Source organism: Bos grunniens, chromosome X (assembly GCF_055505025.1).
Source record: "Bos grunniens cultivar Pamir isolate PY7600 chromosome X, Bosgru_T2T1.0, whole genome shotgun sequence".
Taxonomy (NCBI): domain Eukaryota; kingdom Metazoa; phylum Chordata; class Mammalia; order Artiodactyla; family Bovidae; genus Bos; species Bos grunniens.
Window position 1 is genome coordinate 137,165,182 of NC_141194.1, and position 15,764 is coordinate 137,180,945.

At 37.8% G+C, this 15,764-nt stretch overlaps 1 protein-coding gene across 2 annotated transcripts in view; it reads left to right on the plus strand.

Moving 5' to 3' along the window:
- Positions 1-15,764, plus strand: part of TENM1 (teneurin transmembrane protein 1) — a 904,402-nt gene that overhangs the window by 148,903 nt on the left and 739,735 nt on the right. For both annotated transcript variants that reach the window (XM_086388154.1, XM_086388153.1), the window contains exon 3: positions 6,029-6,058. The gene's annotated coding sequence lies outside the window, so the exon portion shown is untranslated. The remainder of the gene's footprint in view (positions 1-6,028; positions 6,059-15,764) is intronic.

Below are 15,764 nucleotides of genomic sequence, written 5' to 3' on the forward strand. Positions count from 1 at the left end.
TGATTTTCCACTCAATGAGAATAATCCAGATGTGAAAACATTGTGTTTCTCCATCTGTTTCAACACTTGGGCTAGTGATCACATTTTAATTAGTAAAGCAGTGGTCCTGAACAGAAAGAGAATGATCAATACTGTTGGTTCAAGTCCAGTTGTACTATAATGAACATCTTGGCTATAAACTGGATTCTTTTGGTTGACTTATAGTCTTGCCGTTGGCAGATTATTAAACCAGTAAAAATCTCCTAGTTCTACTTTACCTGGGGCCAGTAATTTCAAGAGTGTTTCCTTTCTCTCCTGATCACTTCAATTATTATTCTTATGAGGTGTGTGTTGAGTGGCAGACTTGGTCAAGGTAGATGTGGAGATGGTGATAGATCAGAGAGTAGGAAAATCTTGATTGTACTTTATTCCCAAGTATCCTTAGTATAGGAATGTATTTTGCCTTATGTTGATTCAGTCACCTGAATAATATGCATCTTTAAGGTTTCAATTACAGTTCCTTCATCATTTGCTTTTCTTCCAATTTGAGTATCATTTGCAAACTAGGAAATGTTTTCAATATCCTCATCCAAATAATTACATTCATATAAAAAATCTGTTAATGAAACAGTAGAGCTAAGGGCTCAATTGCTGAAAAATCAACTCTCAGAGCTAGAAAATTCGGTTAAGGTTCCATGGCAACAAGATCTATTATTAACTGTATAAATGTTATCTAATAACATTTTGAAATTAACGTGCTAGTTTAGGTACAAGACTATATATAAAGGTAAGGTGCTGTTTAAAAATAAAATAGTCTGTTTAAATGGTTTCTCTGGATGAAAATTTTGGAAAACTTCCAGTTTCTTCCAATTATTTTAATCCTTATCAAATTTTATGCTCATTTTTCTAACAGTTAATGAGAAAATGCTCCATTTCTTTTGAAATACAACAGCATTTGATATCCAAGTCTTATTTCTGTCTCAGTTTTTTCTAAAGAAAAAAAACTAGCAGAAAAGAAAAATGCAAATACAAATGTAATGAAGTAGGAAAGTTGCTATAGGATGTGTCTAAGAAGGGAATCCAGGAGAGCAGGTCATCCTTTGAAGGAAAAACGTTAGACATGAGAAAAGATTTTTGCAATTTTAAAGTGTGATAAGTATAGCAAAGTATCTGAAGTTGAATGAAAGATATTATTACATGCTTATTTTGCCACAAAGAAGTAAAAACTGGCCCAGGTTAATAAAAATGAATGTAGAAAGGTAGTAAGAGTTTTTAGTAAGCACTTTATTCATATCATGGAGAGGAAATGGCACCCCACTCCAGCACTCTTACCTGGAAAATCCCATGGACAGAGGAGCCTGATAGGCTACAGTCCATGGGGTCACAGAGTTGGACATGACTGAGTGACTTCACTTCACTTCACTTATTCTTATCAAAGCAAAAATGATTGAATACTTAAACTATTGCATGTATGACTGAGAACTTCTAGTAAGCACATTGAACAGATAGCTCAGAAGTGGGAAACACCACTGAGATTTTTCTCATTCCAAACAATACCCATGCTACAGATGGCAAAACAAAGGCCCAGGGCTGGGCAGTAATTTTTCCAAAGGCACACAGTAATTATAGCAGCCTAAGCATGTGGAAGAATGCCAGGTTCCATTCTTCCAGAACAGGGGCGGGTATCATCATGAGAGATGATGATAGTGTTCAAACACTGGAAGGAGCATTTATTGGAGACATGTTGTTTATTCATCACTACGCTGGTTGTCAGAGGGGATCCCAAGCAAAAAGACATAGTATTTGTCCATGAGAAGCTTTTATCAAATTGGGAAGACAGGGTCTACATATTTACAGCAGCACCTTCAGGACAAGTCCAAATTCAGGTAAAACATGAAGATCTAAAAGACTGCGCAGTGCAGACTAAGTACATGTTGCTGGAGCAGTTCTTCGTAAAGGTAGTTATGGGGTGAAGTGACTAAAATATGGGACTTCAGCTGCTGGTGCTATATTGACACTAAAGGAAAAGACTGAAAATTGACCTTAATATGAGTACAAACTTAGGTTAATATTAAAGAATAACTTTCACTGAGTACTTCTTGAGACTGAGGAGAAGGCAAAGAAAGTATAGTAAGTTGTTCCACCTTACCTATGGTTTCAGTTACCTGCAGGCAATTGTGGTCTGAAAATAATAAATGGAAAATTCCAGAAATAAACAATTCATGATTTAAATTACATGCTGTTCTGAGTAGCATTATGAAATCTCATGTTGTCCACTCCATCCTGCCTGGAGGTGAGTCATGAGTTTGTCCAGAGCACTGGGCAGCCTTTTAGTAGCCACCTTGGGTATTGATTGAGAGGTAACCCTTATTTTACTTAATAATGGCCTCAAAGCACAAGAGGAGTGATGCTGGCAATTCTATTATGCCAAAGAGAATACTTAAAGTGCTTCCTTTAACTGAAAAGGAGAAAGTTCTTGACTTCATAAGGAAGGGAAAAAAAACTATTATGCCAAAGAGAATACTTAAAGTGCTTCCTTTAAGTGAAAAGGAGAAAGTTCTTGACTTCATAAGGAAGGGAAAAAAAATTACTTACTGAGGTTGCTAAGATCTGTGGTAAGAACAAACCTCTTTAGGAAATTGAAGAAGGGAAAATAAATTAGTGCTAGTTTTGCTGTTGCACCTCAAACTGATAATGTTATGGCCACAGTGCATGTTTAGTGCTTAGTTAAGATGAAAAAGACATTAAATCTGTACAGTAACCTATTTTGAGATATCACATTACCATAAATTTTATTAAAGTATATTGTTATAATTTTTGTATTTGATTATTATTGTTTTAATCACTTACTGTACTAATTTATAATTTAAACTTTATCATAGGTATGTATGTATAAGAAAAAAGTATTGAATATATATACATATAGGGTAAACGTATTGAATATATATATAATCAATATATATTCAATACTATCTAACTATCTGTCTATATACAGGGCTTGGTATTATTTGAGATTTCAGGCATCCACTTGGGCTTTTGGAACATATCTCTCCCCCAACGCCAAGGATGGTTGGGGGCTACTGTATGTGCTTCTTGTTCTTCATAAACTTAAGGTTTGATCGTAGATACAAGGCATTATTTTTGAAGTATAAGACATAGATAAGGAAGTTCATAATTAATTACTAAATGAGAGACATAAACAGGAAATCAAATGAATATCCTAGAGTGATCTCAAAGAAGAGGATTAGTGACTATATGGTAATGTGGAAATATTGTGAGTTATCAAGTCATACAGATTGGATTCTCATGCAGGCTATGATATTTAGTGGGTGTGTGGCTTTGCTGATCTTCTCTTTCTTTATCTGTAAAACTAGGGGTGTATTATCAATACTTGGGGCTCCCCTGGTGGCTCAGATGGTAAAGAATTTTCCTGCAATACAGGAGACCCAGATGCAGTCCCTGGGTTGGGAAGATCCCCTGAAGAAGGGCATGGCAACCCACTCCTGCATTCTTGCCTGGAGAATTCCATGGACAGAGGAGCCTGGCGGGCTACAGTCCATGGGGTCACAAAGAGTCGGACACGACCGAGCAACTTTCACTTTCGATATCAATATTTGCGTGGGTCCTGTGAAGATTGTAAATAATGGATGTGATGGTATGGGACTTTTTGAGGTAGTGAAAACATCCAGAAGTTGATCGTGGTGACGGCTGCACAACTCTGTGAATATATTAAAATGTATTGACTTGTATAATACTTTATTTAAATGGGCAGATTTTAAGGTGTTATCTAAAAAAAATTAAACATAAATTTACCAAATTGGAAAAATTTACCATATGACCTACTCCTATGTATAGACATAAGAATAATAAAAACATATGCTCACAAAACACACCTGAATATTTGTAACAGTGTTATTACTAATAGCCCCAAAGCGGGCACAACCCAAATATCTAACTGTTGAATGGATAAGTAAAATGTAAAATACCCATACAATGGAATCTTATTCAGCCATAAAACAGAATGAAATTCTGATACATGCTATAACATGGATAAATCTCAAAAATGTTATGCTAAGTGAAAGAAGCCAGATGCAAAGGACCACATATCATATGATTCCATTCATAAGTAATATTCGGAAAAGGCAAATCTTTAGAGATAAATAATAGACTAGCTGTTGTCAGGGACTGGGGATGAGAACAGAGAGTGACTGCTAATGGATATTTGGGGCGTAATTAAGTATTGTAAAATTGGTTTGTGGTGATGGTTGCACAATTCAGTAAGTTAACTAAAAATCATTAAATTGTACATTTTAAATGGGTGCATTCTATAGTATGTAAATTATACCTCAATTAAACTAACAGATTCAAAGTGTCAAGTAATATATGCTAAACATAATATAATAGCTTTCATCATTGTTGAAGCAATCAGGGAAGGCCTTCTGAAGAAAGGGACTTTTGATGGTGGGTGATGGATAGGCTTTGGCTAGATAATGGGGAAGGGAAAAAGGAAGGATGAAGAAGTAGGGTGAGTAGTGACGTGTGGTGAGAAATAGGCCTGATGTAATGAGTGTTGCTCATGAGAGTAGGGAGTCTGTTGTTGTTTAATCACTAAGTCGTGTCTGACTCTTTGTGACCCCATGCATTGTAGCCCACCAGGACCCTCTGTCCATGGGATTCTCCAGGCAAGAAAACTGGAGTGGGTGTCCATGCCCTCCTCCAGGGGATCTTCCTAACCTGGGCATCAAACCCACGTCTGCACTGCAGGCAGATTCTTTACCACTGAGCCACCAGGGAAGCCCCTTATAGTGTCTGTACTAGGGGATGTTGTCAGATAAGAAACTGTTGCAATCAGACGGAAGACTGGTTGTACATGGCTGACACATGCTGGTGATGAGTTAAGAATGAAGAGGTTTGAGTGATAGAGTCCCCGGGTGATAGAGACAGTTTGTTGGCTGGCTCGTACTGATCCAAACTATTTAGAGACTGAGTTTGGAAGAGCTTTGGTGATAGGATGTGATACAGGTGGGTTGGGGTGTGATGTGATGTGACAGCTGTCTAAGCAGGAACTTACACAGTAAGATCAGTTTTATGTCTGAGCAAGTAGGCTAGAAGAGCCAGCCTTGAGGAGTCAGGCCCAGAGTGACTAGCTTCAGAACAGGTAAAGTAAAGATAGAGCTGTGATGTGCTGGTTAAAAAAAAAAAAAAAAATGGTGATCCAACTGGCTGTCTTTTCTCTGGCTGCTCTGGAATCATGGAAGAAGCACTGACTATACTACCTTCCAGTCTTATGAGTTAATTAAATAAGCAGCCCTGTCAACATTATGGCTTTCCAACAAATTCACTGAGGTTGCTGAGGGAGAAATGTCCACATGTCTTCTGAAAGTTGTCTAGAATTTTAAAGATTTCCTACTCAACCTGAAGCAAATCCTTACAGTGCTTAATCTAAGCAATGTGATAAGATCATGACCTTTTCAGAAATGCCTTTGATGTCAATCCTAATTCAGCTAAATTTTACCTGACAGAGTAAGAATGAAACATTATAAGCTAGTTTGTCAAGCATCTCAGTAATCTCTTGTGGCAATAATCTGCTATAACTCAGCTCTGCAATGACGGGGACTGGTGAGTGATGTTCTTTGACTTGGAAGGAACTTATTAAGTATTTGACCATTGATTAATGAAGTAAAAATGCACTAAGTAGACCTTGAAGTGAAGTAGACTGAATAGAAACCTTGCAGGCACTGGTCCCTCCTGCCCGCTATCCATACTGTGATTTATTTTGAAAATGATGACTGTTTACAATGACTCAGAAAAACCAGTGTTGAAAATCAACAGATACAGAGATGAAAAACATTGTGGGTAACTCCTGTCTTGAATTTTAATCACCATTATAAAAGTGAAAAAAAGGGGGCCTATAAAGGATTACAGTTGTGAAAGCCAATTTTTCCTCAAATGACCATTCTGATGTATAAATTTAAAAGCTATGCTATTATTTTTAATAATATAAACATAAAAGATCAAGGAAATTGAAATTGCATTTTTATTTTTTCAGGTACACTTTATGATTGGCTGTAACAGCAAAGTAAGTATATGATATTTTTGAGTTGATCATCCATTAAGTTTTAGAGTGCTTTTAATCTCTTCTTCATCAATGTGTTCCATTTTCGCAAAGACAATAGATACTACAGTGCAGAGACTGAAGAAATGGGATTATTTTGGTCATTATGACTTTTCTTAATATTTTCATAAGTTATCAGGTTTCTTTCCATTAAAATTTCCCTCTGTATACACAAAGATTATTGAGTGTTTAGAGGATTGTCAGCACACAGCACACTGGTTTTTCTGCCTCTTGTTTTGTGCCTCAAAGTGATACACAGAGTACATTCTGAAATATTTCACACTCTTGTAGACTATCATCTCATGAATTCTTATTGAGGCTTCTTTGCCATGAGAAACTCTTTTTTTATTGTCCAGGTTAGATTTTAGCATCCCATTCCAGACTATATATAGTTTTTGAGGCTTCTTTCTAGAGCTAATCTCTCAATGTGTTCATAAGGCAAATGACCAAAAACCTCCCCCTTTATCATAAAAAGGCATTACCTAACATTATGAACAAAATGTAACATTCATAATTGTCAATACCAAATGAGATGTAAAATCAACGTGGCATGGAAGCTTCTGCTAGAGATGGAATGCTTTCCAGTGTTGCCTTGCAGTTTCTTCCCTAGACTTTGAACATATTTTGTTCATTACAGCCCCTCGGACTTTGGATACTGCAGCCCCAAACCTTGCTTCATGACAGTCCCTGTGTGGGCAACTAATTTACCAAGAATTACAATTTCTTTAAAAAGAAAGTGAAAAGATACTAGTGTGTAACACAAAACAGCTCTTCATGTCTTGGTGCCCAACAGGTACTCTTATAAATTACTGCCATATAATAGGAGATGGCAATTCCTGCATTACTGCCACTAAAAGATAAATTTATGATGCATTATTCTGTCTTTTATTGTCTCTTAAAACATCATCAGATTGAATTTAGAGTAGCAAGGATACAAAGTATATACACAAGACATCCTTCTCATAAAGTAGAGAAAAGCCAGCCTTCTTTGTGCCTGAGTGCTGTAGTATCAAAATGGAATGACAAGTCTGAGCAACTTCTTGTTTCAGCACACAAAAAATGTAGACCTGTTTCATCCTTTACTTTAAAGAATGCAGGGCCAGTTTGTAATAGGGAAAGAAAAGAGAAAGAAAAGCCAATGTTTCAGTCCTACTGATATCACTAACAAGCAGTATGACCTTTAACAAGTCACTTAAGTTCTCTGAACCATAGTTTCCACCTCTGTAAAGTTTTATGGTTAAATTAGATGACCTTCAGGTTCCCTTTTGGTTTTAATATCTTATAGTCTAATATGATTAATGCACATAATACCATATGTACCTTATTTATAATTGTATGTACCTTAGTTGTATGACATGACAGCAATATATGACTACAGAGCTAGCAATTTTTTGAAGATGAAAAAGACAATGTGGCTGCTGAGGCAGGCTAATAATAGTAGTAGTAGTAATACTTGTATATTTTTACTTCACTTAAGAAATATTTATTGAACACCTGGGTGTCACATCAGTAGTAGGTGTAGAAGTGAAAATGAAATATTCCCTTTCCCTTCACATGCGGTAGTGAAGGATATGGTTCTGTAATATAGAAAATCCATTTCCCTAAGTATCTGATTAACTAGATACTTAGGGAAAGGGATGTTAATTGAGGCTTTTAAAAAATTAAGTAGTACAGCTATCTTTTATTTCAGTCTTTGTGGTTAAAACATTTTGTAAAACTGTAGTCCATTTTGCTACCTTAGTGAACATAATTGAGTTTTACTTTAGTATTTGGAATATTTTTTCAGGGTCTCAAGTTCATAATTATGAAATCAGTCCTTATTGTACAGAAAAAGTAAGAGCTTGTGATGAATAGGACCAGACCATTTCTTAGGAGATTAGTTTGTTTTTCTTTAAGTATTCATACATTCAAGATGCCCACTCACTTAATCACCATCTTCCTTTTTCTCATAAAAGTTGAGTATAGAACATGAAATAAAATGTTTCATTAGTTGGGCTTCAGTTAATTAAGGTTTTACTGTACATAAAATCCTGATTAGTAACATGGGAATCTGGTTGGTTCTGGGGGGAATTAGTACACTCAGCTTTCAGTGCCAGATTTTGTTAGGAACGTGGGCTGACTACATGATGGCATCTGGAAGAGATCAGCCAGAAAGGTAAAGGTGGAGTTACTGTTTTTTTACCCAGCTTTATTGAGATTATATAAGATTGTGTAAGTTTAAGACATATTCTGCAAAATGGATAAGGAGATTTAAAATATTAAGGTTGAGGGAATTCTCTCCTGGTCCAGTGGTTAGGACTTAGTGCTGTCATAGCTATGGCCTGGATTCAATCCCTAGGTTGGGGAAATAAGATCCCACAAACTGTGCAGGAGGTAGATCTATCTTCCATCAATTTGAAGAGCTCTCTTGTGGAAGGGTGAGTAGAATCCCACTTAGAAGGCATCTGAAAAGTTATCTATTCCAATACCTCCCCTTCTATATATCCATAATATATATGTATATATGTGTATATTATATATGCACACATATATATAAAATCAGTCAGTCAGTCAGTTCAGTCACTCAGTCATGTCCGACTCTTTGTGACCCTATGGACTGCAGCATGCCAGGCTTCCCTGTCCATCACCAACTCCCGGAGCTTGCTTAAACTCGTGTCCATCGAGCTGGTGATGCCATCCAACCATCTCATCTTCTGTCTTCCCATTCTCCTCCTGCCTTCACTCTTTCTCAGCATCAGGGTCTTTTCCAGTGAGTCAGTTCTTTGCATCAGGTGGCCAAAGTATTGGAGTTTCAGCTTCAGCATCAGTCCTTCCAATGGATATTCAGGACTGAGGATATATATAATATCCTCATATATATTCTATGCTATCTCCTTATACATATATTTATATAATACCCCCATATATGTATCCATATAATATTTGAATCCCTTCTACAGTGTTCCACTAAGTGAGATCATCTGGAGAACTGCTGACGCAGCCCATTCCACCCTTGTTACACTTTCTCTAGTTGGGGCAAGTGAGGGCTACTCTTCATTGTGGCACATAGGCTTCTCATTGCCCGGTAGCTTCTCTTGTGGAGCAGCGGCTCTAGAGTGTGGACTCAATAGTTGTGGTGCACGGGTTTAGTTGCTTTGCATCATATGGGATCTTTCCAGACCAAGGATAGAGCCTGTGTCCCCTGCACTGGCAGGTGGATTCTTATTCACTGTACCACCAGAGCAGTCCCCACATCTTTTTTTAAATTTTATTTTTCAGCCATGCTGTATGTGTGATGTTAGTTTTCTGACTGCATATTGAACCCACACCTCCTGCATTGGAAACACAGAGTTTTAACCAGTGGATAGCCAGAGAAGTCCCCTAATATATCCTTATACTCATAACCCATAACTCTTTTAAATTATTTATAATATTTTTATCATGTTTAGGTTTTATGTATTTACCCAGCTGAAACATGAACTCGAGGTTGTATAATATCTTGTTCATATACCTTTCCCATAGATTTAACATATTTGAAACAAATAATGTATAAATGATATATAAAGTAGTATTTTATTTCATTGGTCATAAACCTCATTTATCAGTTTCATTCTGGAAAAGTGATTCATTCAATCCGTAACTTCTTTTGTTAGATTCCATCATATCCTTTTCTTTTCAACCTTTCTCTTTCTTGACTGAAGAATCTTTTTTTGTTGTTGTCCCTTATTCTAATAATTAAGTTTTTTTCTGGATATTTTCCATATCTGTCATGGAGCAGAACAGTGAGCAGGAATAATTGGGGTTGAAGTGCGAAGAGAGAGGCACTGTGGCAACCATTCATCCTAGGTGAAAATTCTAAACATTGTTATCAATATTTCTTTTCATTCTTCCTTGCTTTCCCCAGGTCAACTTCTAATTCTCACTGTATCACATAGCAATTGTGATTATTTCCAGGTCAGTGGCTTATTATTAGTTTGTCTTTCATTGCTCAATAATGTAAATCCAGAGTGCATATTTTAGTGTGTGGTACTAAAACGTTAATTCTTACTCTCCTTTGGACATATGTCTTCCTTACCACTGCATATCAATTCTGAATCAACTTTTCGCTGGAACTTATAGAAAATTAAAGGATATTTCAAAGGCAACTTTTATTCTCTCAAAAAAGGGAAGGCAGGATGAGAAGGAAAAGTATAAAGGTTGAATGGGAGCCTGAAGTCAGTTTCTTTGATATAAGTCTGAAAACAAAAGCCATCTCTTTCTGAAGTGAAAAACAAAACCAAAACAGGAAACAACCACCTAGAGAATCCATTTCAAACTTTGGCAGCATTAAGAAAGCTCTGGCCTGCTACCTAGATTAGACATGATAGAAGTTTGCCTGCCTCACCAGTCTTTGAATAGCAATTCCTTTTGATGACTGAACTTGAGTTACTGAAAGCACAGGTAAGTGATAACAATAGATCAACTGGAACCCAAGAGGTGATGAGCAGAGATGAATGATTTTTAAAATACAGGGAAGCAATAGGAAAATCTTTCATTAAATAGACTATATATATTTCCCCTTCCCTGTCAACAAATAGCATTTCAAATTATTTACCCTAGAGTCTCTGGCAAAATGTGCCTTACCCAGAAGGCTCCAACATGATAAACTGAAATCTGTTTGAACAGCAATGTTATTTTGGGAATAAATGCTCTAAGATGCTTGGGGAATTGTTCATGTCATTGGATGTTTTTATGAGATTGGATTTTCCCCCAGACTTGTTGACTTGTAGTCTCAGGAAAATGAACCCTTTCTTTGGGGGGTGTTGAGGCAAGAATGAGCTGTTAACATTTGGTGTGTATCTCTGTAAACCAATGTGCTGTTATGGTGAGAAGTGAACATTGGTCTCTGAGTTGTCATTTCTTTTCTTTTTTTTTTAAATTGCCTTACAATGTTGTGTTAGTTTCTACTGTACAGTACAATGACTCAGCCACATATATACATATACACCCTCTCTTTTTTGGATTTCCTTCCCATTTAGGTCATCACAGAGCGCTGGGTACAGCTCCCTGTGCTGTACAGTAGGTTCTCATTAGTTTTCTGTTTTCTACATAGTGGTGTATATATGCCAATCCCAATCACCCAATCCATCCCACCCTCCCTGGGCTGCCATTTCTCTTTCTGAGAAAATTACATTCAAAAGCCACTGAAAAGGAAGCATTTATGCCTTAAATCCTACATCTATAAATACGGTTATGTTTGGGCCTTTTAGTTTTTCCTTATGTGAGATATTTCTGCCTTTAAGTAAATGACACATTTAGGTTCAAATATGTAAGTTGAATCAAAAACTAGAAGGAGCTATTCTAATTTGAAGAAACCCTACTTGGGGAAGGAAATTCATAGCAATAGCAGGTTCACTCCTCTTCTGTGGTCTTTTAGGGCTTCTGACCTTCTCTCTCAAGCATAGAATTTTGGCTCCAAGTTCCTTTTTTGCTTGTCCTGATATTTCCTATGCTAAGAGGCAGCTCTTTAAAGAGGGATAGTGTAAATTTCTACCAAATTGAACTAATGTTGTAAAAAATGGACCTGAGTTTAAACCAACCAACTAAACACCAAACAAGAGACCACTTAAAGTGATTAGAACCAGAAATAAAACTGCTAAGTTGCTTCAGTCATGTCTGACTCTCTGTGACCCTATGGAGCATAGCCTGTCAGGCTCCTCTGTCCATGGGATTCTCCAGGCAAGAATACTGGAGTGGGTTGCCATTTCCTTCTCCAAGGGATCTTCCCAACCCAGGGATCAAACATGAGTCTCTTATGTCCCCTGCATTGGCAGGCGGGTTTAATCACTGAACTTAAAGTTTGTAGCATTCTCTGAATTGAATACGAAACATGGAAATATTTCATTCAGTTTAATTCACTGACTCAAAAAATGGCTTATTTTCATACTTTACTTCCTTAGAAAAAATCATAAGGTATTCTTTAAAAATTAACACAATTGTAATAGAATTATAGTATATTTTCAGTCTAAAAATGACCTTAGAGGCTAATCTGACTGCCTCCTTTCTCAGATGACAAAATTTAGACCCAGAGAAAATGGACTAAAGCAAGTCTTATGTAACATGGTGTTCTCACAGTTCAGTCATCTTTCCAACACTGCAAGATGTTCCCTATGTAGTTAACTCTTTGGGGATTATAGCTTAAAGAGAACAATAATGAAGGATATTAAAAAAAATCATCAGTGATTTTCTCTTCCTCTTCATTAGTGTAAATAGCTAGGTTCAGAATCTGGCAAATTGGAGGAAGGGGCTCTGGGCTAGAAGCCAGTTGGAACTGGGGAAGGTTGTCCCAGACCCTCTGAGTTTCAGAGAAAAGCTAGCCTGATCAGAAATTTATCCATGGAATACCCTTCATTTAGTACCAGTCTTATGTTCTTTAGTTCCCAGTTTCCCACCAGTTTGCCATCTTTAAGGCATTGACTTAGGCTTGGAAAAATCCTTATAGGTATGTAAGTCATCTGCTCCTGTTATCTGAGTCCACAGCTTTCTTGACAAGTGGCCATTAACTACATGCAGGGATGACATATTTCATGCTGTTCAGCCATCCTCATCACTCTCTTCTGAACATGCCCTATTTGGTCCATGGGTTTTTAAAGACAGGAAACCCATAGTTGAATACAATACTCTAAGGACTAGTTTGGGCAGCCCAAATTAGATCAAGAGTATCATATTTCTTGTCCTAAGAGTCTATGAATCCATTCACATAGCCTATGCTCACATCAACCACATCATCCTGCCAACTCATTGTGCTTATAGTCAACTAGAATCTAGTCTCTATACACAGCACTGTTTTAAAGCCAATTTCTCCCACGATGTACTTATGTAGTATAGACAATTTTTAATGCAAATGCAAGATTTTATATATCTGTCTATGAAATTATAACATGTTATATTTGGCTCATAGTTCCATCCTGTCATGAATTTGGGGGGGGATCACAATTGTGTTATTCAACATGTTAGCTATTCTGAATAACTCTGTGTCATCAAAAAACTACTTCCTCACCCATGGCATGGGTTAAAAAATTGTTAAATGGGATGCAGGTGAGGGGATTGCTAGACACAAATTAACCAAATTAAACTTTGATATGGTTGTTCATTCATTAAGCATTAACTTAATTGGCACCATCGTTTGTCTCATGTGTTGTTTAAACTCAGCCAATGGTACATCATGAAAGACTTTGCAAAATGCTTTGCTGAATATGAAACACTTGCATCTGTCTATTTCCCTGTTCTGTCAATTAGTCAGCCTGCTCAAAAGGAAAGTGAAATTAGTCTGTTAAGACATATTCAGGGTTTATCTGCATTGACTACTGGTACTGGATGCATCCTAGCCTCAGAACTAAGTCAGTAATCTCAGAAATCTTTTGTGAGAGCCAAGAAACATTCAGATCAGATCAGATCAGTCGCTCAGTCGTGTCCAACTCCTTGCGACCCCATGAATCGCAGCACGCCAGGCCTCCCTGTCCATCACCAACTCCCGGAGTTCACTCAGACTCACGTCCATCGAGTCAGTGATGTCATCCAGCCATCTCATCCTCTGTCGTCCCCTGCTCCTCCTGCCCCCAATCCCTACCAGCATCAGAGTCTTTTCCAGTGAGTCAACTCTTAGCATGAGGTGGCCAAAGTACTGGAGTTTCAGCTTTAGCATCATTCCTTCCAAAGAAATCCCAGGGCTTATCTCCTTCAGAATGGACTGGTTGGATCTCCTTGCAGTCCAAGGGACTCTCAAGAGTCTTCTCCAACACCACAGTTCAAAAGCATCAATTCTTCGGCACTCAGCCTTCTTCACAGTCCAACTCTCACATCCATACATGACCACAGGAAAAACCATAGCCTTGACTAGACGAACCTTTGTTGGCGAAGTAATGTCTCTGTTTTTGAATATGCTATCTAGGTTGGTCATAACTTTCCTTCCAAGGAGTAAGCGTCTTTTAATTTCATGGCTGCAGTCACCATCTGCAATGATTTTGGAGCCCAGAAAAATAAGGTCTGACACTGTTTCCACTGTTTCCCCATCTATTTCCCATGAAGTGGTGGGACCGGATGCCATGATCTTCGTTTTCTGAATGTTGAGCTTTAAGCCAACATTTTCACTCTCCACTTTCACTTTCATCAAGAGGCTTTTGAGTTCCTCTTCACTTTCTGTCATAAGGGTGGTGTCATCTGCATATCTGAGGTTATTGATATTTCTCCCGGCAATCTTGATTCCAGCTTGTGTTTCTTCCAGTCCAGCATTTCTCATGATGTACTCTGCATATAAGTTAAATAAACCGGGTGACAATATACAGCCTTGATGAACTCCTTTTCCTATTTGGAAACAGTCTGTTGTTCCATGTCCAGTTCTAACTGTTGCTTCCTGACCTGCATACAAATTTCTCAAGAGGCAGGTCAGGTGGTTTGGTATTCCCATCTCTTGAAGAATTTTCCACAGTTTATTGTGATCCACACAGTCAAAGGCTTTGGCATAGTCAATAAAGCAGAAATAGACATTTTTCTGGAACTCTCCTGCTTTTTCCATGATCCAGCGGATGTTGGCAATTTGATCTCTGGTTCCTCTGCCTTTTCCAAAACCAGCTTGAACATCAGGAAGTTCATGGTTCACATACTGCTGAAGCCTGGCTTGGAGAATTTTGAGCATTACTTTACTAGCGTGTGAGATGAGTGCAATTGTGCGGTAGTTTGAGCATTCTTTGGCATTGCCTTTCTTTGGGATTGGAATGAAAACTGACCTTTTCCAGTCCTGTGGCCACTGCTGAGTTTTCCAAATTTGCTGGCATATTGAATGCAGCACTTTCACAGCATCATCTTTCAGGATTTGGAATAGCTCAACTGGAATTCCATCACCTCCACTAGCTTTGTTCGTAGTGATGCTTTCTAAGGCCCACTTGACTTCACATTCCAGGATGTCTGGCTCTAGGTCAGTGGTCACACCATAGTGATTATGTGAGTCATGAAGATCTTTTTTGTACAGTTCTTCTAACTGTTTTTATTAATAATACTTCTTTCTCATGAATCCTGGGCTTCAGTTTATTCTTATTAATGATTCTGTTATTCTTTTTAGTTCAAAAATAAATCTCTTTGACAGAAAAGACAGATACAAAATAGGGGTTATCTACTTATTGATTCCAGGATTGGTTTGACAACTATCATCATGTTCATATTCACTCATTTTTTTTTTATCATGCCCTGGAGAGACCTTAAAAACCCTCCACCCCTGAATTTTTTGGCCTCCATGTCTTTCCTAAGTTATATTAGCTTAAGCTAGTCACACCCTGTTCTTTACTATATGCTATTATTTTCATATTTTAGCATCACCTTTAAATAATTCTGACTTTGTGAAAAATTCCCCAATGGTAGCCATATCTTCGGAGAAGGCAATGGCACCCCACTCCAGTACTCTTGCCTGGAAAATCCCATGGACGGAGGAGCCTGGGAAGCTTCAGTCCATGGGGTCACGATGAGTCGGACACGACTGAGCAACTTCATTTTCAGTTTTCACTTTCATGCATTGGAGAAGGAAATGGCAACCCACTCCAGTGTTCTTGCCTGGAGAATCCCAGGGACAGAGGAGCCTGGTGGGCTGCCGTCTGGGATTGCACAGAGTCAGACACGACTGAAGTGACTTAGCAGTAGCAGTAGCAGCCATATCTTAATC